General features: G+C 39.1%; 1 protein-coding gene across 25 annotated transcripts in view; it reads left to right on the plus strand.

Annotated features, from left to right (window-relative positions):
* ZBTB20 (zinc finger and BTB domain containing 20) overlaps positions 1-24,704 on the plus strand; it is a 470,842-nt gene that overhangs the window by 226,222 nt on the left and 219,916 nt on the right. Inside the window, exon 7 of one of the 25 annotated variants that reach the window (XR_002439305.1) lies at positions 5,219-7,698. The exons of the other annotated variants lie outside the window; for them this stretch is intronic. The gene's annotated coding sequence lies outside the window, so the exon portion shown is untranslated. Of the gene's footprint in view, positions 1-5,218; positions 7,699-24,704 lie in introns of those variants that run through there. 25 annotated transcript variants of the gene reach the window in all.

The following is a 24,704-nucleotide window of genomic DNA, read 5'->3' on the forward strand; positions in this document are numbered from 1 at the left end:
TTATTTATTATTTATATTTGCACTTGCCATCCTGGGTAGGTGATACCTCAAGTCGTCTTGCCCGGGAGGAAAATGGATGATTTATCCAAGTAAACAGTGTATCAGCAGCTGCCTGTGTTGATTTCCCCTATGGGGTTTCAGTTCCATTACACTGCATATTTCCCACCCACACTCTTTATCCAGCATTTCATGTTGAGGAAAATCATTCTCATCTCTTTAGCTCCAGAGGACGGATGTGTGGAAGCATCCAGCGGGAGGGCAGTGTCACTCGTGTGTAGGGACAGGTGGCACATGTGGGAAGGTACTGGCTGGAAAGCAGTGCTTTGTTTTAGCTCCTTCTCTTCGGAATATACACTCTAGTGGAATATGTTAACTTCTAAGATGTGAGGCAGAACAACCTCTTGAGTGAGGAAGCGCAGGAAGAAATGCTTTTATTGACACTTGAATGCCAACTGGATGCTTTTGAATCACAGAATTGCTCAGGTTGGAAAAGACCTTCAAGATCATCAAGTCCAACTCAACCTAACCATACTACCCTAACTCTAACAACGCAATTGAAGGTGCAAGACAAGAGGAAAAAAAGTCTTTTAAACAATCTGTGATATTAAATACATTATGAATTCTTACAGAGTGTCCGTGTCCAAGTTTTGCCACTGGCAGATTCTACTGATCTGTGCCTGCAGTCATGGAAATAGCATGGTCAGACTTTGTGGAGGTCAGGATGGGCAGCAGCAAACAGAGAACAGCTTTGGTCTCTCTCTGCTAGGCATGCACTTACGTGACAGGTCAGATCCACATCCAGATTTCAAACACCCCATATTTCTGGAGAACTTTGTTGCCAAGTTATCTCATCTGAGTTTATGGGACTGACTGTCCCTCTGCCTCTCTGTCCCACCCGTACATAACTTTGGAGCACAGTGACCATTTTCAGCCAAGTATGAAAGAACTGGAAAGATAATTCATTTTCTACAAAATGGATATCTAAAGAGAGGAGGAAAAACTCAAGCTAGTGCCCCTGCTGAGGGAAAGAATAGCAGAACTTATCAGTGGAGCAAGCTTAGGAAGAACAGCTGGCTGGCCAGCACATGCCTTGTTCCCAAGCAGTCACAGCACATTGTCTTTTGCTTACTGAGAACTTTATCTATCTTGTGGGAGAGGAGAGCTGTGATAATTGTTCTCATCTTGTGTAGAGTTTGCAAGCTCCAATCACGATTCTGTAGGAAGAGAAGCTTTGTTAGTATTTCTTTCACGTCTCAGCTATTTTGTTTTCATTACAGTCCAGCCCTTCTTTTTGCTGGTAAGTTGAGGCACATCTCAGGCGTTTTCCCATTCCTCTCTTCTAGGGGATTACACCTTTTCCCTGCTTCTCTCTGTTTAGATTGACTGTGCTGTTTCACACCAGCTCTCAAGTCTTGATGCTGCAGCCACCATAATTGAGAAATAGTGTTGGGCTCTGCCTAAGTTACTCTTTAATTGGCCAGATGGATTGCTAATGCCTTCACCGAGGCGCTGCCCTCCATCATTAGCTGTTGGATTTGCCTCCTAATATTCCAAGGCCCTGTACAACACCCTAATTTGTTTTTAAACAGGGAAATCAGAACCTTGGTAATTATATAGAACCTCCTAATAAACATCAGGTGAAAACAAATGTATGACAACAAGCACTTTTCAAAACAGCAAAAGGATGTGGAGTTCAGATTTGCTAGTGCCTACACTTATTTAAAGCTACTTTTTCTGATTTTAAAATATAAAAAGAAATAAATCCCTAGAAACACTGGGTGATTTTGGGTGATCTGTTTGTTTCTGAGGAAAGATAAAAAGAAAATAATCACATTTTCATTTTATATTCTTAGAATCTGAGTTCCCAGCTTTATATTAAAGGAAAACAAGTTAAAAATCATGGAATTTGGGATCTACATATTTTTTCTTCTGTATTTTTTTTGTTAAGGCATCGAGGTAGATGGTATGAAAGGCATTTATATTGGTCTCTCTGCTGACGGAGCTTAACCTAATAATCCAGGACTTGGATCTGGCTGCTTCGATAAAAACACTTTCTGAGAGATTTTTCCATTCAAAAAACAAGGAGAAGTTGTTTAATTGACGACATCAGAAATTAGTATCCTGCCAGGACTACATTTCTTTGCATTTTATTACTCAGAACAAAAAAAAAAAATCTGTATTCGTTCTGAGTTTTCAATATTTTTTTCCTAAATTAACCCATAGACAAAGTGGAAAGGTCTACCACAGGATTGTGAGAGTGAAAATGGGGAAGTCTCTGTTCCTTGTCAGCTATTACTTTGTCCTAGTTTAAGCACTTGACTCGCTTCTGGTGATTGCTCCATTTTCTTGTTTTTTATAGCATGCCTGATACTTTGAAATCTGCAGACATAGCTCAGTCTTTGAAAGGAACAAATCCTAGCTCTGAAATGCCAAATTAAGCTGTGATTCAGAATTCCCCTTAATTGTTAGCAACTTCATGTGCAGAAAAAGCCACCACTCTTCTGGGGTTTTCCTCCATTCAGTGTTAGTCTGAACTTCATCTTCTATCCTCTTCCCACTTCATGAGGCAAACTGATCAACCAAAGCCAACATAAAAGAAAATAACATGGTTCACGTCTAAAATTTGAAGTTTGGGTCTGTGTGTACTCCTCTGAGATTTCTGTATGTGTGTGTGTGTGTAAAGCATTGCATTTCATATTTATACAGGAAACTAAGCCTAAGAAGTGTATACCTTGTAAACATTTTCCTGTGTATATTTTGATGGAATGGCAAGGAAGCCAAAGGTGTGGATTTTGAAAATGTTTTTGTGCTTCATAATACAACCATGGTCCATTTGAGACTGTTCTCATTAAAGAAAGGTATTCAGATACGGCATAGAAGTTAGCAAATACTTAAACAGATCCTGCTGAACTGTGATGTTAATGCTCCAAAGCAGCCCATCCAAGTGGACCTGCATGCATCTTGCTTTCTTGGGCTAGTTTTGTGTTTTTTTTCCAGCTAGTATACAGTGGCTTAAAAGTTACTTCTTGTGTCCTTTACGATGGTATTCTTCCATACAGTAGCACTGCAAGGAAGAGTGCACAATGGATAGCATTTACTATGGAAGGGGCAGGTGCAAGGGTATGGCTTATCTATTGTGTGTGACATATGGTCTTATAAAGTCAAACAGGAATCTCTCTTTGTTTCTTGAAGTTGGGTATTAGAGTGTAGGCAATGAGTCCAAACCAACCGGGAGCCAGAGGGCAGACTGCACATCTGACCATGAAGGTCAGATGCAGATACTCTCGAGCACCAAGCAATTACCAGTGCTTCCTGCTGTGCTGTTCTCCCATGTGCCGTGTGTGGATGAGGTGGGGTCATGGACACAGCCTCAGTCTCCCCCAGACCAGTTGAATTATACCAGCAAAGTAGCCTGGACCTCAGTGGAGCACGTTCTTGACTGATTCACGTAGTTTTGTGTTCTGATGGTCGTGGAATCAGAGGAATTATGCCTCCTGTGATCTCTTTCTCAAACAATGCTCCTCCTTCCCTCAAGATCTAACAGCTGTCTTGCAGCTGCGGTTCTTAGATCTACCGTTCTTAGATGTGCAGTTTGCCCCATGGCCTCTTTCATCCTCCTTTCTCAGGGCCCTGGTCAGATTCCTGCTAACTTGCTGTTGCTTTGTATCTGCCCTTGGACTGCTGGTGCTGTTGTTCTGACAGTCTACCCAAATCCTTCTTTGCTCAGAGGAAATAATAACTCTCATTCAGTTGCTTTCTTAGCATTTATTGTGACATCCAAAGACAAATGCAAACTCATCTCTAGAATCATTATTCTCTTTGAAGAACAACGGATTGTCAGGGGAGGCATTTTTTTGTGTGGATTCACTTAGAAGTTCTGTCCCCCAGTGTGGTTCTCCAGCTGCCCCTGTCATATCCTCAGTTGTTGTTTATCCAACTTTTAATAATTTCCTTTTCATGCTAGAAAGGCCCACATAATTTTCTCTGTGTGTGCATGTATTTGTATTTACTTCGTGTTTCTTTATACCTTTAAATTCATAACATATAAAATATATAGGAAAAAGCATCTATTGCACAAGATAGATGTATTATGTATGCATAGATTTTACATGCATATATAATTTCATAAAATGCATATGGATTTTGTGTGCTTACATTTTAAGTGCACTGTTGCAGTCTTTCACGTATCTTAATCACCTCACATTACAACTAATTATTGGAAGAAACATACTGATATATGAATAGTTAGATTGTGCCCTATTTCTATGTGGAAACAAATTGAGAGAATGCTTCTTTGTACTACTGAAGGAGATGAAGACTGGATATTGTTTCACTTACTCAAAAGAGAGAATATCACTTAGTACATTAGCAGCAGCATTACTTGCTACACCTGGGCATCAGCAATTTATGTACGTATGTTTTCTGGATCACCAAAGGTACCTTGAGGTAGCTGTATAATACTGGAGTGGCTTTGATTAATGGATTCTTATTTTGACTAATCTCCATTTCCAGTAAAGATGGGAGTTCAGGCCTGGATTGGAACCAGCCCAAGGTGGCCTGAAAATCCCTAGCTTAATTTGTTCTATTAACATAAGCTTTCACCTAAAGTGTTAAGATGAGATCAGCACGAGGCTTGCCATTACAGAAGCGTGCGCAAATATGAGGGTGGAAAATTGCTTAGAGAAATTGTCATTCAAGTTCTCTGGGTAAGGTAGGAATATTGTTTATTTTCCTCTGAATAACAATAGCACATTTGCTTGTAGCAAAAGAAATGAGAAGAAGTAACAGAGAGACCATCCTTCCAGTCATGACTTTTGGTTTGACAGTCTCCAGTGAAGTTAATGTTTAAGCGTTGGCTAGCATTCTCAAAAAAGGCGATGATTTGCCAGTAAACAGATACATTACTGTTGTAATGGGGACACTGTTGTAATGGTTGGGGTGGAGGAAGCAGGGAGTGGGGGTGCAAATCAAGAGGGAATATCAGAAATGTAACCCCTGCCCCACAGGAGTGCATAGGATTTTTACTGGGATCTTTTTTTTCACTTCTGTGTCCCTAAAAAAACCTTGCAGCCTGCATTTGAGAGGAAACTTGGACAGTTAAATTGCAAGGAACTAACCTGAAGCACAGAATCCCTGGGCTCTTTCATTTGCTTTCCCACAGCTTTCCAGAAGCCCCTGGGGAAGCCAGGTGGGCATCGCAGCTCTTTCTGCCTTGCAGGGAGGCTGGGGTGGAGGTGCTGGAGGTCAAGCGGAGCTCTGACACGGGGGCGACAGAGGCCTTCCAAGAACTTAATATGGAAACCAAGGCTCGATGTGATGAATGGGATTCATTGAGCTGGAGGTAGAAAGCACGGATCTCTGCTGGAAAATGATTCCTTGTACGGGGATCTGTTGTGAGTGTGCCACATGTGCGCCTGGCTGCAAGCTGCTCACAGCTTTTCTTTCTCTGTTTCTTTTAAGATGTACACAATAAAAGCGTTGTGGTGTAGTGCTGGTTTTCTGTCCTGCATTAAAACAAGGGTAATGTATGTATTGTATTTATAAAATAAGGATTTTACAGGCATGAGGCACATCCATCCTGTGTTACATAAACGTGAGTGAGTTTGGTTCCTTTTTCCTCCTTTTTCCATGTTTATGTCACACAGAGAAATTATTAAAGCAGGTGAGAGTTGTGGAGATTTATCTTTAATCTGCATAGGACTTTAAAACCTTTTCTTACATCACAACTTATTTAACTACTTCTTTAAAGACAAAGAGGAGTTCTGTGGCTGGGAGCTGAGGAATATGAAAGCTTTAGTTGCCTTCCTGTGAGAGGAATATGATAATATTCCCTGACAGAGAAACTACAAGGAACAATTATCCCAAGCTGTGTCTTTCAGACAATGCTGTCAGATTTTCCACTTCCATGAGCACAGCTGGGCATGTGGTGCCAGGATGAGAAATTCCACAGCGGCTGGAAGCTGAGCGCTCTAGGTGCAGGTCTGCCCTTCAGCACTGGCTGTTGGGAGCAGACACTAGAGAGAGGAGGAGGATGACTTTCTCAAACTTTGAAACTGTAAAGAAAATGCAGTTTGGTCGTATGAGGCAGGAGTCTTTCAAAGATGCCCCTTCCCAGACTGCTGCTACTCCAAGAGTTTTATCTTGGGATTCAGATTCTTAACATACCTGCACTGCCTTTACAAAACACATGCCACCTAGATCCAACTAAGTGTTTGGTTCTGGGCAAACTTGCATATATACCTGCTGAAAGGTTTGGTGCTTTTTTAGCTTACTTGTTTTCTTCTGTAATGCTGGTACCTCAAGTAGGCTATGGGGTGTGGGGATAGTGGTTTGGTTTATTTGTTTTCTGTTAGCTTTGTTTCATTTTTGTAATTAAAGTACTTGCCCCATGTTAGCTAACTGAATCTAGGAGCTCTGACAGGTGAGGAAGTGATCCAGGTCAAACTCCAGTGGGCATTCAAATTTGAGATCTCTGAATGCAGAGTTTCAGTCCCACTTGCTTTACTTGGGGTCAGCCAACAATATTGACTCCATTTCTGACTTTTACGTATGGATAACAGTGTGTGTGTTAGCTAAACTTCAAGCTGATAAAGTTAACTGCATAAAGAGGGGCAAAGGGGTGAAGCAATTCCAAACAAGCAGAGATGGTGAACTCCTGATGTGTTATTGTGTCTCCTATATATTTTAGATTGTGTTTGATGATGTTCTGTTTGAAACATTAAAAGGTACAAGCAAATGTTTCATCTTCTGTTTTGATCAGTGTGTTCTGTTCTTGGTAACTTTTCAGGTTTCTAGCTTTTAAAGAATGGTCTGCCAAATACATGAGTTAGGTAAACTTTGGGACTCCTCTTAGATTACATTCTCAAATTATCATTTATAATGCTCATTGCATCAGATTGCTTTGACTTTTACCTGCTGCTTTGTCTTAGTTCTTGGAAGAAATGGTCTCTTTTCTTATTCTTTGTATGAGTTTTTTCGTAGAGCTTTTCCCTGGCCTACCTTTTCAATGTTTTCTAATTTCTCCACTGAAAACTTGGGAATTCTGGATAATTCCCTAGCTAGTAAGACTGCTCAAATAATGGACCACAAAATGTAGGCTGTTAATTATTTTTCAGTGCAATGGCAATGTAATGTGTGACAACGGAGTTTTCTGGTAACCAGTGAAATCATTTTGGACATACTAAAGACTAGGATGATTAGCACTTAAATAACACCATGCATCTGAGGATATCAAAACACTTTTGTAGCATTTAATGAAGGAGGCCTTCCTTCCAGACCCAAAGGATATGCTTCACTACTTCTAGCTTTCTTCATGGGGAAGAGAGAAAACTGGTTCAGGGAGAGGTGAGGGACTAGACAATGTTATAATTAGCAGCTGTACTGCCTGATCAGGATTTCAGTCAAATGCAAACCAAAAGGAACTGCCTTTTGGTCCTTTGTGTGCACTCTACTGGGACCCATTGTCAGCTGGGAAGTCCATCAGGAACTGCGTCATTGCTGAGGCTCTCTGCAAGCAGAGAAATTGTTCATGCTGGGGAAGAAGACCCTGCTGCCAGCTGATGTGATGTCAAGAGAGAAGGGAGGACATGAACATCTATAGAATCATTCTGTGTTTTTATAAGGAAGAAGTTTTTTTATTCAGAGGGCGGTGAGGCCCTGGCACAGGCTGCTCAGAGAAGCTGTGGGTGCCCCATCCCCGGAGGTGCTCAAGGCCAGGTTGGATTGGGCCCTGGGCAGCCTGATGTAGTGAGTGGCAGCCCTGCCCATGGCAGAGGGTTGGAACTGGATAGGCTTTATAGTTCCTTCCAACCCAAGCCATTCTACAATTCTAAAATAATAGATAGATAGCTGCTTCTAGAGGGAGAGGCTGGATGAGCACAAGAGTAAGAAAGAGGTAGGAAGTAAAAGATCGTGTGTGTGAGAGACTGAGCTAGTGAATGAGTGAGCCCAAAGTATGTTGGGCAAAGGAGAGAAAGATGTGGAATACTAACATATATTTGCTTTCAGCTACTGGAACATAGATAGTCATTTTGTTTCCTGTGTAAACATCACTATGTAGCTGAGCGTTTTGTAGTTTATGCTCAGCTCTGAAAAATCAAGATGTCTAACTGTATTTTCCAACACCTTCGAACTGTACACATATAATAAATATCACCTTGAGGTGTCCTAGCAGGATTGTTTTATGATAATGGTCAACTTGAAATTTTTAGCCTTCATGGGAAAAGAGGTGAGGTCATTGATTCATGGTTGCTCTGGCTAATTTTTCTTGCAATGTAAGATAATTGTAATGTGATCATCTTCCTTGTGTGCTCAGCCTGTCCGTGAGATGAGGATATCAGATCCCGGACACTCTGTTAAATTATTATGTAAATAGGTACCACTGATTTTCAATTATTTTTGCCTCAGTAATTACAACAAAAATGTACTCTATCTTGTCTTAGTGTAGTGGTGGTTTGGTTTGTTTGTTTGTTTGTTTTTGTTTGTTTACTTTGACTGGAGTAGTATTTTTAAATTGCTGTATTAGGGATATATTTTTAAGTTCAAGAGAGAACCTTGTAGGCATAAAAATACAGGACTAAATTTGCACTATGGACAATAACTTATCGCCTTCAAGTGCCCCATCCCTGGAATTCCTCAAGGCCAAATTGGATGGGACTTTGAGCAGTCTGCTCTAATGGGAGGTGTCCCTGCCCATGACATGGGTTTGGAACTGAATGGTCTTCAAGGTACCTTCCAACCCAAACCACTCTTCAATTCTGCGGCAAAGAGGAGAGAGATACCTGTGTATGAGTCTCAGGATCGACTTTACTGTACTAGGCAAGTTACCTTTTAAATTCATTATTCCATACTTAAGAACGGCCTATGAGAAAGGCAAGTATCATCACACATACATGTGTGGGACATTTCATAATGATATTATTTGAAAAATGCCATCACTGTTACAGTTTGGCAGTGTATCTCCCAGAACTGATGTCTGAGCAGTGAACCATTAAAAAACAAAATGAAAGGTAACTCTCCTTTTAGCTTGTGTGGCAGGAGCTCTGGCGGTGCAAGTGAATACCCATTTTGCTGATCGTTGTGCCTAGGGATCTGAGGAAAGAGGGGTCTCTTTCTAAGCGAATACACCTATTGGAAGCCAGCAACCTCCCTTCCTTGGTATATTAGCTGATAGGAACGGAACTGAAAAATAGCTTTTTGTGTTCTTCATATGACATATGTTGAAATATCAGGAAGATTCTGAGTAGCTTAGTGAGGAGTGAACGGTGCAGGCATATCCATATTTTGGTTTTATCATTGAATCACTGCATGAATTTGATCATTTAATATCTGTGTCTTAGTTTTCCCTGGTATTTAGTGCAGATTGCAAAAAAAGCATACTGCAGTCTTTGATGCTACAATTTATTTCTGTAGATTCCAAGAGACTCAGCAGTGCTTTCGGTAATATGTACCCATGCAGTGTATGCTTCAATAACTTACAGTTTAACCAAATTGTGACTGGTAGAAACTTCATTATGCTAACTTTCCCCATCAAAACCAAATCTCTGTTTTAAGCCTCTGTGAAGCAACAGCACATTTCTGGATATCAGAAAAGGCTCAGATATACTTGAATGAATTTATTAATGAAGTATTCCCTCACAACAAACAGATTTGTGCTCTCCTATAATTAAACAGTGCAGAAGTAGTACTTCTCACCTTCCTTTTAGAGAAAGCAAAAAAACCCACAATGCAATGCTAGATAGTTTTCTCCAAAACGAAAGTTTTGTTGCTGTTGAATACTTGCAAGTATTATATTATCATAAACATATGTTTTATTTTCTTACATGTTAATATAGTTTTTTGTTTGCATTTAAATGTTCTCCTGAAGAAAGAACATTTTTCACACATGAAAATCTTAAATGAAACTAACTTGAATCAGAAGTAAAGCTAGCACATCTGTTTTAATATCTCAGAAAGTAAACCAGCTGTGTATATATGATATATACATGCTAGTGGTAGATGTTAAATTAGATTTTAAGAATTTGTTTCAGCTTAATAGCCTAAAATGTTATTAGTAACATAGGTAAGGAAATTACTTAATAAAAAATATATGATTTTTAACCTGACAGTGTCCCTCTTAATTAAGTTATGAGATCCTTAGATGAATGATGTTATAAAAGTACAGTGTGTAGCTTCTATTATTTATAACAGAATGCCAAAGAGCTAGCTCATACCGATTAAAGAAAGGAAAATCTCATTGAAATTTGCCATTCTGAGTAAGTGAATGGTGAATATTTCTAGAGAGTTCATAAAGCCTTATCTCAAACATAGCACACATCTAGCTCCTTTTGATGCAGGAATTACACGTTGGGAAAATAATGGTGATACTATTAAATTAATAACAAGATATTCCTAACAGAATCAGGAATGTGAAGAAAAATACAAATATTTCAATTGTGTTGCTTGATGAAATTTGAATTAGAACTATGGATACCCTCACCTAATTTACAAAGTCAGAATTGCATGGATTTTATTTATTTATTTATAAGATCTTCAAGTATTCCTAACAGTCAGCTAATTGAGCACCCCTGCTAAAGACTCCTGTGGGAATTATTTCCTCCTGCACTAAGCTGGTCCAGGTTGTCTACCCTTCAGCACGGCGAGCAGTGTAGAGATGCAGCTCTTTAATCTTCAGATCTCCTAATGATGACAGCAAAGATTTGGGATTTTCAAGCTTGACTCTTGACTTGTTGCAGGGCTGAGGAGGGATGATGTATGATCCACAGCAGGGCTGTGCTGGCACAGAGCAGTGCTGAATCATTTCCATCCTTCATAGCGGGGTGGGAAGCGATTCAGCAGGGACTGCAGAGGCCAACCCTAGCAATTCACCCAGGACCCCAGCTGCAAGCTAGCCCAGCTCACTTGTACAGTAAAACAGCAGGACCCTTGAGAAAGTTTGTGATCTCTTACTTCTCAACTGCTGTTGGAGGTCCCCAACCTCAGTTCTTTCTTTGTCTGTGGTATGTGTCTTGTGGTTTACAGCACTATAGAGATCCCATGTGGTACGTGGCTTTAAGAGAAGGAAGGATCTTGACATAAGAGAATCAAGAGGGTGAATATTCATTTTGTTGGTGTTTAACTTTTCATTAGTGAACTTTTACCTCTGCCAACTTATTGTAGCAATTAGGTACATCGGAAATTAAATTATCTACAGTTTAAGTATATAAGAAAGCTAAAGTCCAAGCTATATTGAAATCAATGGTAAATTTTTGCTTTGTTTTGTTTTCTTAGAGGGTTTTTATGTTTGTTTGTTTTTTTCATGTTAACTATTCAAGTCATTGAGGTAGAGTTGAGTTGATTAGTATCTCTTACTTTTTCTTTCCATTGCTTACCACTCTCTTTAGGGCTATAAAAATAATATACAGAATTTCAATCAAAATGTATACAGCATAAGCAGATTGTAGAGAAGAACTTGTAATGTATTTGAAACATAGTCTGCCTTCAGAAAACTCCTAAACAACACAAATAACGAAGTAATTCATTTTAAAGGCTTGATTCTGGAAATACAGTTGAAGGACGCAAAAGACAGAATTCCTAAGCACATCCTCAAGAAAGTATATGTGATATCTTAGCATGATTATAATTTTAAGCCAGTTTTCTATAGCAGTTCAAGCTATAACCCGTAGAACTGATAGAATATAATCAAGTCTTATGATGATCATGCTTGGCATGGAAAATGAATGTACGCAAGGCTTTGGCTTAGATTAACCATGCGCCACAGATGTGTTCAATGAACCCGTTTCCTGTTTTGCTTTATAAGCACCCTCAGTCCAATCCTTTAGAGACATTTTTATCTGCTAATAAGCATAATAACAGTAATTCCCGCTGTCATTTATAAAATTATAAGACATTTATGTAGTCAGTTGTGGTGTTGAAGTCTGCTAAGTTTCCCTGACCAGGGAAGTTCTACTGAATTCCTTAGAAGTCACTGGCACACCTAGTCTGGCAGTGCTTTTTCTACTAGATTATTAGTCTGTTATGAACCTTTGACTGCACACAGTTTTCCACCAGATAGACAAGAAGTACTGGTTCTCACCTCTACCCTCTTTGTACCACTTAATACTGGATAGAGAAGATCTGATTTTTCTCTGAATCTTGCGATTTTGAATCTTGACTGGTTGCACTGATGCTTGAAAGCTTCATCATTGTGCGTTTCTGCAGGCCCAAAGCATTTAAACCCAATGTGATGAGGGGTCTTATAAATTTGACCATCTGCAGAGAGTTTTCAGGAGCATCACAGAGGGAGAGAAGTGCTCTGACACAACTTCACTGTAAATGGTGTGCCTCAAGGGACCTCAAGGTAGGGATGCTGTCCTGAAGGCCTTCTGGTGCTCACTGTAGCTAACTGTGCTATATCTAACTTCAGCCATCCTTTTTCCAATTGAGAAACTCCTTTGCCATGTTTTTAAGATACAATCAATCCACACGATTTAGGAATCTAATGTTATTCTTCAGGACAAGAGTATTTTTTGTGGATGATCATGACAACAGAAAACTGGGTCAGATATAAGCTTTTCATCTTTCTGTTATCGAAAAACTTGCCTCAGATAGCAAACAGATTTCACTCTTACTGGCTCCACAGGCAATAAATAAGTGACTGGTAATGTCTTCTTAGGCACTGGACATCTGCACGTCAATGGTATAAATATCTAACTAATTGTTTCTTGTATAAAAGAGACTCAGGCTTCATGTATTTAAAGTCATCCTACTTAATTATTCAATACAATACCATGAAGTTCACAAGAAGTAGGGTAGTCAGGTGATTGGTCACCTGAACACATCCAGAGACTGGACTTCAATTATGTATAATAGTGGTACATACAAAGTGTCTGACACATTTCCATGGGTCTCATTCCCAATTTCAAGAGTTCAGCATGTCCTTTTAAATCAGTAGGAATTTTGCCATTGACTTGAATTTAAATTGTGAAAGGACTCTTGTTTTGAGAAAAGATATCTAAAAGTTCCAAAACACGCACATCTGTTAGCCAGACGTCACTTCAAAACCCTAAGCTCAGTAGAAAGTTTTAGAGGCTTTGTGGAAAATAATGGACTGCTCTGGGGAACTGTGGAATATTGAGATTAATCATCTAGACAGAAGTTTGTGAGTCTAGGGACTATTCAGTGCAGAAATGCTGAAGACACTAGCAAAATGTTCTGATAGGTCACTAAGTTCTACTGAAAAGCAGTATCAACCTTTTAACTTGTGAAATCCTGCTATGTAAAGATGTGTTGGAGTACAGTAGTTGAGACAGGAACAGCACTGATAAAACCTGTGACTGATACTAATTTCAGCGTCACTGGTATTTCTTCCATGCAACTGCTATTTCCTCTTCCTAGTTCACATTATAGTGAGGTTTTTTTTGTTTATCCATATGAATAGACAAGCTCATGAAATGGTCTCAAGCAGCAAATGGCTTTGGAAGGCAGACAAAGTGAACTAATCTCCAGTTTATAAACGTATTGCGATGCTGAAAGAGCAAATGTTTCAGCAGGAAGCCTTAAAGTGGAGTTGGGGTGTGGAGTTTCTGAAGGAAAGAAGTTGGAGATGACAGCGTACAAGAAGGCCTAAGCACAATGACAGATTGACTAGAGAAATTTGATTATATAAAGAGGGATAATAGATGAATCAACTGGAAAAACGGACGCCGAAGAGAGCAGGCAGAATACAAGAAAAGAAGCATTTGACTATAGGAAAATAAAACCAAGCAAACTGAGCAGTTCCTACAAGCCAGTCATTGAAACCGAATAGAGCATGCAAGATTTTTTAAATATCATTTGTCTTAGACTGCTGGGGACAGGACACGGCAAGGGAAGAAGTGACTGCTACCACACAGCTCAAACTGCTTCAAAGGTCTGTCCTGTGTAATGAGCGGTGCAAAGCATCTCGCGATTTCTGGATCAAAGTCATGATAGTAAGTACAAAAAATTGTTCAAAGGGCAAGTCTGGCATTCCTTAACCCCGCTGGCAAAAATGCCGGTGTTTCATACATGAGTGTCAGGAAAACAGAGGATACACAGGCATTGAGCTGACTGTTCTTTTTTCTTTTTTGACTTTATTGTAGAAAAAGCTGAAAGACTTTGCAGGATGAGAAGGGGGGGGGGGGTCACCCTCTGGTAATGCAGGGCTCAGTAGATTCTCCTCCGCCCTTTCCACCTGCCTGCCCCCAGTTTGCCTTATTCTTTGCATTTTTCAGCTTCGGGCAATCTTCCAGCCTGAAAGGAGGACTTTGCAGAAAGTTATGGGCAAACAGTCTGAATGGGAACTGTTCTGCAAACTTAATTATAACATTTGCAGTTAAATGCAAACTAGTAACAATGCAATGCGATTGGCTGGGCATTCAGCAGAGAGAGGCCAGGTACAAATGCTTTAGTTAGTTGAACCTGAACTTGAATTAGACACCTTTCAGCATCTTAAAATAAACATTCTCACCTCTCATTCAGGATGTATTCCTCCTTTTTTCCTTTTTTTTCCCTTGCCTGTGTGTACAACAAAATCATAGTCAAAGCAAAGCAAACAGCTATGTTTGGTTCTCCTTAGGGCTACACTGAAATCATTGAAGCATCTTAGTGATCTATTGTTCTTAAAAATGTACACGCTGAGTCACTCCCTCAGCATCTTCTTCTTCCAGTCCAGATAGGATTTCACCTCAGGTTTCCGTGATTGGTTTGGAGGCTGCAAGGGCAGAGGGGGATTGCACATGCTTTAATTTTGCTCACGAGCAATCTTTCCTAGCACCGTTAGGCTTTGCAAATGCTGACAAGTAACACAGGTGGTTATTTGGGTGCCATTCCTTTCAGGTATTGAAGCCACTGTGAGTTTGAAAGGGCTCAGCGTAATGCCAGGCACAGTGCAGAGACTTTGTGCTGCACTACATGGGCAGGCTGAGCTCAGGCAAGCTCTTGCTGAAGTCGGTTGAGGTTTTCCCTAAGAGACAAATGAGTTAAAAAACTGAGGCAAGATTCTGATCTTTTACTCAGGCACAACTCCAGCAACTTTGAAAGAGTTACTTTTGACTTACAGTATTATAACACAGATCAGAGTCTGGGCTTCGACCAGGGCTTCAGCATTTGGCCTTGCTTCTGTGTAGGCTTTTATTAATTTATTTATTTTAGAAAAATGGACAATTACATTGACTTTAATAACCCTTACCTCAAAGTTCACTTGAAAGAAAACTTTTTATTAAAGAGAAAAAACCCCTCTAAAAATAATAATAATAAAAAAAAAATGTTTAGCTATGGTCAGCCAGGGTGGGAAATTCCATTGTGGCTGCAAGCCCATGGCAGGTAGAGTGGAATTTAATGAAGGAAACTGCTGTGTTTTTGTGTCTTTCTGTATGTTTTTCCTTTAAAACCAAGAGCTGGGCAGGCTTCCCATTTGACCTGATGTGACCCAAGCAAATTGCTTCTTATATAAAAACAACTGCAGACTTGGAGAATGTGAAAATGCGCTGTATCCTTTTTCCAACTCACGGAAAATGAAAGCCTGAGAAACAGGACGGCCCTGTCAATACTCGTTGAGCAAAACTATCACTCAAACCCGATAAAGAGAGATTAGAACAGGCTTCCTTATGCCAGAGGGATTCATTGTAAGTTAGATCTCTTTATGTTTTGTGTTGTTTTTTTTTAAACAGATACACTTACCGTCAGTAAGGGGAAAATCCATTTTTCAGATAATGTTTTTTGCAAAGAGAGGAGAAAAGGAGCACTTGTAAAGGAGGAGAGGGATGGAAAGGGGGGGCAAAATAACTTTAAGAAATACATCCAAACTAAAAGAAGAAATTGATAACTGTTAAAACGTAGGCAAAAAGCCCAGGTTTTAGCTTTTGCTGTAACTTGGGAGAGCGCAGGCACAGGGATTCAGGGTGTGTCTGCTGATATTGTATTCAGATGTGTTGCCTTGGCATGTGTACTGACGGATTTATTTAAAAAACAAAGCAAAAAAAAAAGCATTGTGTGCTCGTGAAATGACTTCATAAAATCCTTCCCTTTATGAATTATTTTGATCACAGGGCTTGTTGTTTAAATTTCTAAAGTACGGTGTTTTTTTTTTTAATTGCCTTCTTTTCAGAACTGTCTGTTCTAAAGTTGGCACCTTCTGCATAACAGCGTGCAGAGATTAAAGGAGAGGGGAGGGAGAGAAGCTGGGGGGGGCCTCCATCAGACCAAGGGGTGGCACGGTTCATAAATCAAACCCACCTCTGCTGAGGGTCACTGCTGAAACAAGTTCTGAGCTCTCAGCCCCCCATCTGCTGTGTGGGAAAGTGTAATCTTCAGGGGAGAGAAGAGCAAACACTCGACATGTCGCGTGCTGCCATGTTGCAGAAGGCAGAGTAGACTTCTGTTTGCTGTGTGTTGCTTAAAATGGAGGTGAAGGACTTCTTACCCAGGAAGGAAAGATGCTGTGATACAAGCTGAGTTCAGTGGGGCCTGCCTTTCCAAAAAACGGGTTTTGCTTGTGCTCATTGAGCTTCTGACTACTGTTTAGGGTGTTTTCCTGCCATGGCTTGCGAGCACAGCCAATACGCTCTATAAGCACTCTAGGATTGCACACTAAAGGGGCAGATGTACAGAAGGAGGCTGTTTAGTCAATTTTCCCTTAAAAATTGTGTTAGGGACTTGCAAAGTCAGTATGAGCAACCAAGATCTACCATCATCATTACATAGATCCTGTGTTTGTCCAGAAGTTTCAAAGGTACTTTCAGAGTAGGCATGAAAATCAGAACATTTTACTGGATTAAGCCTTTGTACCAGGGATCAGGGGAGCTGGAGTTCCCTTGCTATTTCTTTTCATTTGCTGTGGAATGTTTACAAGGTCCCTAGTATTCTTTTTTTTAATTTCTTTATTTATTTCAGACCTCTTGTTGAGGTCTGAAGTACGGTTGTGCTTGTGACTACTCTCCAAGACTATTTCTGCTTATATAGAGGAGGAAGTCAGAATAGTCCTTACCTGAAAAGTGGTGAGAGCTTTTTATTCTAAGGTTGTATGTGGAGCATTAGACTTTCTGGGGAAAGCTGGATTTTATTTGTGAGGAATGAGAAAGTATTTTTAGAAGGTTGTATGCAGAACCATGAGCTTGGCACTGATCTGAGGATAGGAATAATAGTTTTATGCTATATTTATTGATTTATTTGATTCTCTTCTCATTGCACTGTCTGCTAGGCACACAGTTCACAGCTGTACATATAAATGTGTGTAAGATTATGGCAGTGATTTAGAGTTCTAGACTATGATGAAGAAGATGTTGATTTCCATGTAAGCAAAGAATACTTCCTTGGCTGACTGGACACAATGTTAGAGCAAAATACATTTTACTTTTTGCTGCAGGGAATTTTTCTGCTGGTAGCAGAGCTTTCAGGTCCTGGCTGATTTGCTTTTAACTATGTACAGGAAAGCTTCCAGAGGCAAAGAGTGGAAACCCTATTACCTTATTCTAAAGAGTTTATCTCTTCCTTTAGAGATGCTTTGTTCTCAGAACCTCTTTCCATATGCTAATATATCTTAATTCTCATATAGACAAATATGACTGCACATGGAAATTTTCTGTTCACTTCAGTCCCTTTCCCTTTGCAGATCAGACATCACTCTAATCTACAAAACTGTACTTTAGGCAACAGGAGATGAGTGCCATTCAGACAGATTTTTTTGATGGTGTCTCTTCTTGTTCCTTAGTGAGGAGAGTCTATTAAATGTCACATGGTGGAGCTTACGTAGCATTATACTGATCTCAAAGTGCTTTTTAACTTCCTATGCATAAACACTAGTGCTATTTTGTGTCTCTTCCACAATGAGCTAGACACTAAAGCTAACCATATACCTAGCATGAATTGTAGTTTGTAAATCTCTGCTGCTCATGCGTTTGGCTTTGCTGGTCTTTTAGAGGAAGAGTCAGACCATCCACACAAATATTTTCAGTTGCACCATTTCTGTAGCATCTAATGAAAAGTACAATGTACATGTCAACAAAATGTTGTAACATTCTTATCATGCAAAATTTGGGGAGAATTCCTACTTTTAAGAACTTGCTGAGACATACAGATATTTCTATGGAACACGTTACTGTCTTTAAGAAAAGATATAAGTAATCCACTCCAGTCTTAGATTATTCTTACTGTTTCCCGTGAGTGCTTTGAAATACATAATTTTAGCAGTGGAATGCTGCAGTACATAGGATGGCAGTGCTTGTGGATTCAACACTAGATTTTTATGTTAGACCTAGTCCTTTCTTGGTTAACGGGAAGCCCAGAACTTCCACTGACTTCAGTGTAATTACTCATATAGCTGCAGGAGAGTAAGTCTTACTTCCCAGTAAGACTACATAGAGGACCATTTTGCTAAGAGGGAATGCTTCTGGGGAATGTCTTTAAGCTCTGGTCTGGGTTCTGTATACAGGTATTTCTGAACTGAGTACTATTGAAAAAAGTCTATATTCTTGTTTAAAGAATGTAAAACAGATTAAATTCTCTAGTCAATAGTTAAGTTTCTATGTCAAATGTAGTAACAGCAGTAAAAGCTACTGATGGAATTATAAAAAATATATGATGGTTACTGCAATTTTTAATACATAAAGGCTCAGAAAACAGATTTATTTGTTATGGAATTTGAGAATGTTGTTGGTTTTTGGGGTGTGTCTCTTCTACTGGGAACTGCAGTTGTAAATATTGCAACATTTATACTACATACACATTTTACTTTATAAGGTTGTTTGAAATACTTTTCAGAGCAGGGACAGTAATATAAAGACTGGTCTTAGTATCTTGAATTTTTATTTATCTGAAAAAATTCTAAAGAAACTTATAAACTTAGGTCTTACTCTTATGAATAGTTATCAGTACTTACTTAATTTAAGTGTATGACTTATCCTGTAGGGCTACAAATTCAGAGGAATAGCTAACGAGATGTAAGCTGTACATGTTTTTGTAATTAGGGTTTTGCATTTTTAAAGAAACTGCACAGAAATCTTATCATCTGGTTTTTAAAAAAACAAAAAACAATCACTTTTGGAATAAGAAATGAGAACATTATTCACTAACTTCTGACAGCAAAGCATAGAACTTAGACTTTGATACTGCAAAATGGACTTAAAATAGAAAATCGTATTTACCCAATTTGAAATGTCACAAGTTTTTTTCTTTTCTCATACACAAAGACTTGCAGGATTTGAGTTTGGTCTAAAGTCAAAATAATTAGGATACCTCACTCAAGTTGTACTTGCTTCATTTACTTAAGAATGCATATACGGCATTTGACAGAGTAGAGCAGTATTTTATTTGGTTAAATTAGGGATTGAAGTTTGTGTAGTTTAAACTCATTCCACTTCTAAGAATGATAAAGGACAGGAACACTATAATCATCTCGTTACATGAGGCCAGAACAGGTGCAGGATATGGAAGAATGAATGTTCTTTCTCCTCACATCTGTTCTCTGATGAACTATTTAACTCTTCTTGCAGGAATCTGTTTAAAAGCTTTTCCTAAGGCTTCCCTGTAGGCAGACAGTTCACTGCAGCACCCACATGCAGCACTTTGGATGCACTGGAAGTAACATATGCACGTGTCCTTTCTGTTTCTCAGCATGCAATGAGAAAAACAGCATCGTGTGCTGAGGGATTCTCTCTGTACCTTCCTTCCGGGTACAGAGATAGAGAGCAGAAGATAGAGATGACTGAAAAGCAGCATCATGATCTGTTTCTACTAATGGGAATAACATTGTTTTGTGTTGTGTTTAAAACAATGGTTAGAACTGGGTTGCTTTACCTCCTAGATGAGCATCTGTCAGTTATTCCAGTTTTGGTTTCAGAATACCCAAACAAATTATAAGGGAAAGCAAAACCTCATAAATGTTTAACTTGAATTTCTTTCTGCTTCTGGATCAGGACAACTTGAGTTTATCACACTAGGTGTCCTCTTGCTGGGAAAATAAGCTGTGCTACAGTCCTTACCTCTTTATTTATCTCTGTGATAGAGATGCCCAGATGTTTGAACTTTTACTTTTTTTAAATCAAGAGGTGTAGTCTCTTCTTAGTGCAGATTTCTTCGTAACACTTAGGCTGATTTTAATGGGATCCATACATAAATCCCTTTTGTAGAAGAAGGGATCTTGAAAGTTTTGTTTTTCCCATCTGCATATTGGGAATGCCATCTGATGAGAAGGATGAAAGAGTGCCAGTTTACAGCAGAAAAGTATTAGAGGAATTTCTGCCACACACGCTTTCCCTGAAGTGAAATAGAAGCATGTGCTTACGGGAGAAGGCTATAAAGTTCGGTGTGAGCTGACACTTCAACTTTCCCCAAGCCTTGCAGTGCTGGAATCCAGCATATAGGTCCAGCCCATCACTGCTTTGTGAGCCAACACAGTCAAAATCTCAACTATGGGTGAAAACCCTTCCTACTTAACCTTGGAAATGTGATAGTCAGTATTCCAGATTTTTCTCTAAAATAACTGAAGGTAAACCTTATCAGATGGTGATTTAGTCTTCTTGGGCTGACTTCTTACGATGGGACAAATTTCTCTTTAAAGACACCTGTCTTTATTCTGACTAAATGCTAAGAATTTGCAGTCAGTTAAAAAAAAAAAGTGAGATGAAATCTACCTACTGGTACATTTCCATGTCTGCAGACAAAATGATAGCGGGTTTGTATAATTTCTAATTTGACCTTTGCAATTGAGTGTTCCATGAGCTGACACTGATCATCTCAAATGGATCTCTACCTCAGTGAGAAATCTGACATGTGGAAAGATTTGAGTGTAGGGAAATCATCCATATTTCCAAGGTCTTGAAATGTTATAGCTGTTCCCCAAAACCTTTGTATCTCTAAAAAATTTATACCAGACTGCAGTCATGCATATGCATGTTGCCATTAGATATTGAACTACCAATCTGCTCCACTTTTGGTGGAAGTTAGTCCAGGAGAGATGAGAAAACTGTGCACTAAGTGTATCCTGCGCAGTTTAGCAGAGAATCCAAGTCAGCAGTGAATGAACTGCCTTTAGGTACCAGAAGCAACAAAAGTCTGACAGCATGGCACTCTATCCAAACTAATAAGAACTGCCTCTTCAAAGTATTGATTTGTTCAGGTGCACCATGATGCTTTTTCTGCTTTGCAGATCTAAGTTTGATTATACATGTTCTGCTGGCTTTGCTGGCAGGTTATACAACCCTTTTTGGATTGATACTGGGGCTAGTCATAGCAAAAAGAAATAGTATTACCTAGAAGAAACAGCTCAGTTAAGTACTCATTGTTCACAAAGCCATTTTCCAATATAACAATGTAACGTGTTTACAGTTCTGTTTGTGTTTGTTACCACACAGTGACACATTTTGGATTACTATTTTTACCAGTTGAATTCAACCCCACCTGCAGGTATAATGAGTATATATACAAGCCCATGAACTAGACCAGTGATGAGAAAGAGAATATTCTGGGAAGATATCACAAGAGGCTTGCTTTCTTTTTCTACCTTTTGTGCTAAATGCACACTCTTGGACTCCACTGGAGATGGAAGAAGGGGCTAAATGGAGCATCTGCTCTCTTATATCACCATGTGGTTTTCAGGAAACTATATATATATGTACCTGAATATGTACATAGATGCACAGCAAGCCTTTCAGTCTCCAAGGCGCAGTGATTAATTATTTTCATCTTTTTCATCATCATCATTACATCTGACTTGTTCAGCAGGTCACAGGAAGATACATGTCAAGAGCCCAGAGTCTCTTAATCCCTAGTTTTTCCTCTTACCTACACGTGTCCTTCCTGCTTGAACTCTTCAGTATACATCAGGGTCGGCTTGAACTGCCTACCCTAGAGGTGGAAAAGGATAGCTCTCTCAGAGAAACCCTTTTAGACCCCTAGATTGGACTGTTAAGAGATTAATATGAGAGGAGAGAATGCAGCTGAAGTATTCCTGCCTAGATGGCAGGAGTGCCACTTTCCTGCTTTCCAGTTGTTCTCTGTTAAGTCCGGTAGAGAATGAACTGACTTTGATTCATGGACAACTTCCAGAAATGCAGTGCTGCTACCATATCAGACAATTATATGTTAGTCACTTCATGATGAGTATGTGTGTTCAAATACATATAAATGTATGTATAGTTTATTTATAAATATATTAAAATATACAAGTGGACCTACGTGTATTCAGGAGAAGCACTCCATTTAGCACTTCCAGTTCTGATGGACTGGGGGTTAAGTTATAAACATAATTTGAACATCCACAGCAGTCCTTCTCTGCAGCGGGACCATGTGTTACATATCTTTCTTGCAAACTTCTTATATCTAGACACTTTTGTATGATATGATCAGCACTTTATGTGTCTTAAAGAAGTGTAGGTGATCTAAGCTGCTCATTGTATGGTAATCAAAGTGTGTTTTAGACACAAGAAAGAGCTCTGGTGATTGAAGTTTCTAACAGTACTGTCTGATACCGATTTCCTATTTTGGCCTTGAGTAGATCACATCATCCCTTTGCCAGTGTTTTCCCATTCCAAAGAGCCATTGCAAGCCTTGACTTAGTAATATTTGGAAGGATCTTTGCAAATGGAAGCCAACTGTGAAAATGCATGAATAAAAAAAATAAGCAGTATAGTCTATAGGCATTCTGATGAACTTCATCTGAAATGTAGCTCTATATCCCTGAGCTTTAAATGGCAGAGGAGATATCTATAGTAGTACACTGAGTTTTATTCAGTAAAGAGGTGTTTGAAATATATTATTCTGTTTAGTTCAGCAAGCATTCATAAGCTGAGTGGGCTTTTTTATGAGACCAAAGCACAACATAGGAAAAAGTATTCTATTTTCCTTTTCCAGTTTTTGCATTGTGACCTGACATTTATGTATATTGCATAAAGCAAATTCTGAATGCTGCAGCTTCGCTTACTTGTGAACTGACAAATATTTCCTGACATTTTTACTTTCTTTTTGTAATTTTCTAAGTGGCTAAACATACTGTACTATGCAGCTCTTTCCAGATGGCATGGAAGGGCTTTGTTGGTGTGCTTAGAGGAGGCTACACTGTAACTGCTAGTGTATGTCCAACTTTTCAATATAAAAATAATGTGTACTTGTGTTTAAGCAGAAGTTGTTGTGTCTACCTGATGGTATCATCTTTAGAAGCCAAATCATTTAAGCTATGCATGATTGGATAGACTAAGCATATAAAAACTTCCTTTAAATTAGTCAGATCTTTGATTCAAGAGTCACAGTTGAAATGAGTCAGTTTTCCTCTTGCTGGCACTGGGAAATTTAAGAAGAAAAGCAAAAGAATTCTTGCAGCATAACAATACTCTCCATTGTAACTCAGTGCCAGCCAGAGATACCAGGAAGCCAGGCCAAATCAGCACTTATTTGTTAATTCCAGGAATGCTTCAAATATTTGAGGGCAGTTTCCGGACAGAGCGATGATGGCGGAGGGTTCTGGCATTGCAGTTTGTTGAAGCATGATGGATCTTATGTTTGGATCTGTTCACATTTGGGCACACGTTTCACTGCACTTTAAGTGATTGTCCTTCATGCTGTTCCAGCAGGAGTGGCAAAAAACTGTATGGATGAATAAAGCAAACAGCCCTTCATCAGAGTTCCATCTGGAGGCCAAGTTCATTTTTCCTTTCTCTTTTTTCGGAACAGAATTTTGCTTCAAGCCAGAGGTCAAAATTCAGGCATCGCAGTTGCGGTGCACTCACCTAACAAGTATGTATTGCACTTACTACATTTTTAGGTCATTTTTAGGTATAAAGAGAATTCATCTTTATCGTTCCTTATTTCCTTGCTTGTCCTAGTGCTCTCTTCGCTGTATTTGTGTTACAGATTTATCAGGTCTTTTTGCAAGTGCCTCCAACTTGTTGTACAGCCAACTATTTTTTCAAGCAGCCCTCTGCCTTTGTTACATCTGCATAACTTGCAGTTATTCTCCCATGCCAGATCTAGCTCTCATTTCCTTGGTTTCTTTTCTGGTTTTTGTTTTTTTTTCCTTCCATTCTCACAATCTGAATAAGTTTCTCACCCTACGATTTGAATACAGGCATAACAAAATGAGATTCTATGGCTTATATTACTCAGGTAAAACCATGCTACTTGGGAAGACTGTTGGAGCTGTAATTTTTTTAGTTTGTTTTGATTCCATGGACAAATGTGTCCTTCTGACCTCTGTAGTTGCATTCAGACTCTTGCATGAGCAGTGCTTTACATCTTTTTGTGCAAACAAAAGGCATACACATCAGTGAGTTCCCAAATTTGGTAGCATAAATTCACGCAGAAAAAAAAATTAAACAGTAAATTGCAAGAAAAAAAATATGTTTGAAAAGAAAAATGTTAATTTCTATTTTACAGATTATTTTTCTGTAGTTGCAGTTTTTGATCATGTCTCAGAAATCTCACTAGGCAATGGAGCTATTATCTGTCATGAATGTACAGTCTTATTTGGCTTCTATTTTTCCTGATCCAGCACAGTAATATGGTAACCAGCTTACTGCTCTTTTGTCAGAGTCACCATGCGTTTTCCACTTCTGTTTCTAAGATAACAACTTCTTATAACTTCTTATGATCTCTCCTATTTACTCGCTTCTATTAGTTTTTTTTTTCCCTAATTTAGTAAATGTAGGTCTAGCATGCTTGTTGGAAGCATAAATCTGAATTTCTTTAAAACAGCCTTTCTGCCCTGACATAAGCAA

Source organism: Numida meleagris, chromosome 1 (assembly GCF_002078875.1).
Source record: "Numida meleagris isolate 19003 breed g44 Domestic line chromosome 1, NumMel1.0, whole genome shotgun sequence".
NCBI lineage: Eukaryota > Metazoa > Chordata > Aves > Galliformes > Numididae > Numida > Numida meleagris.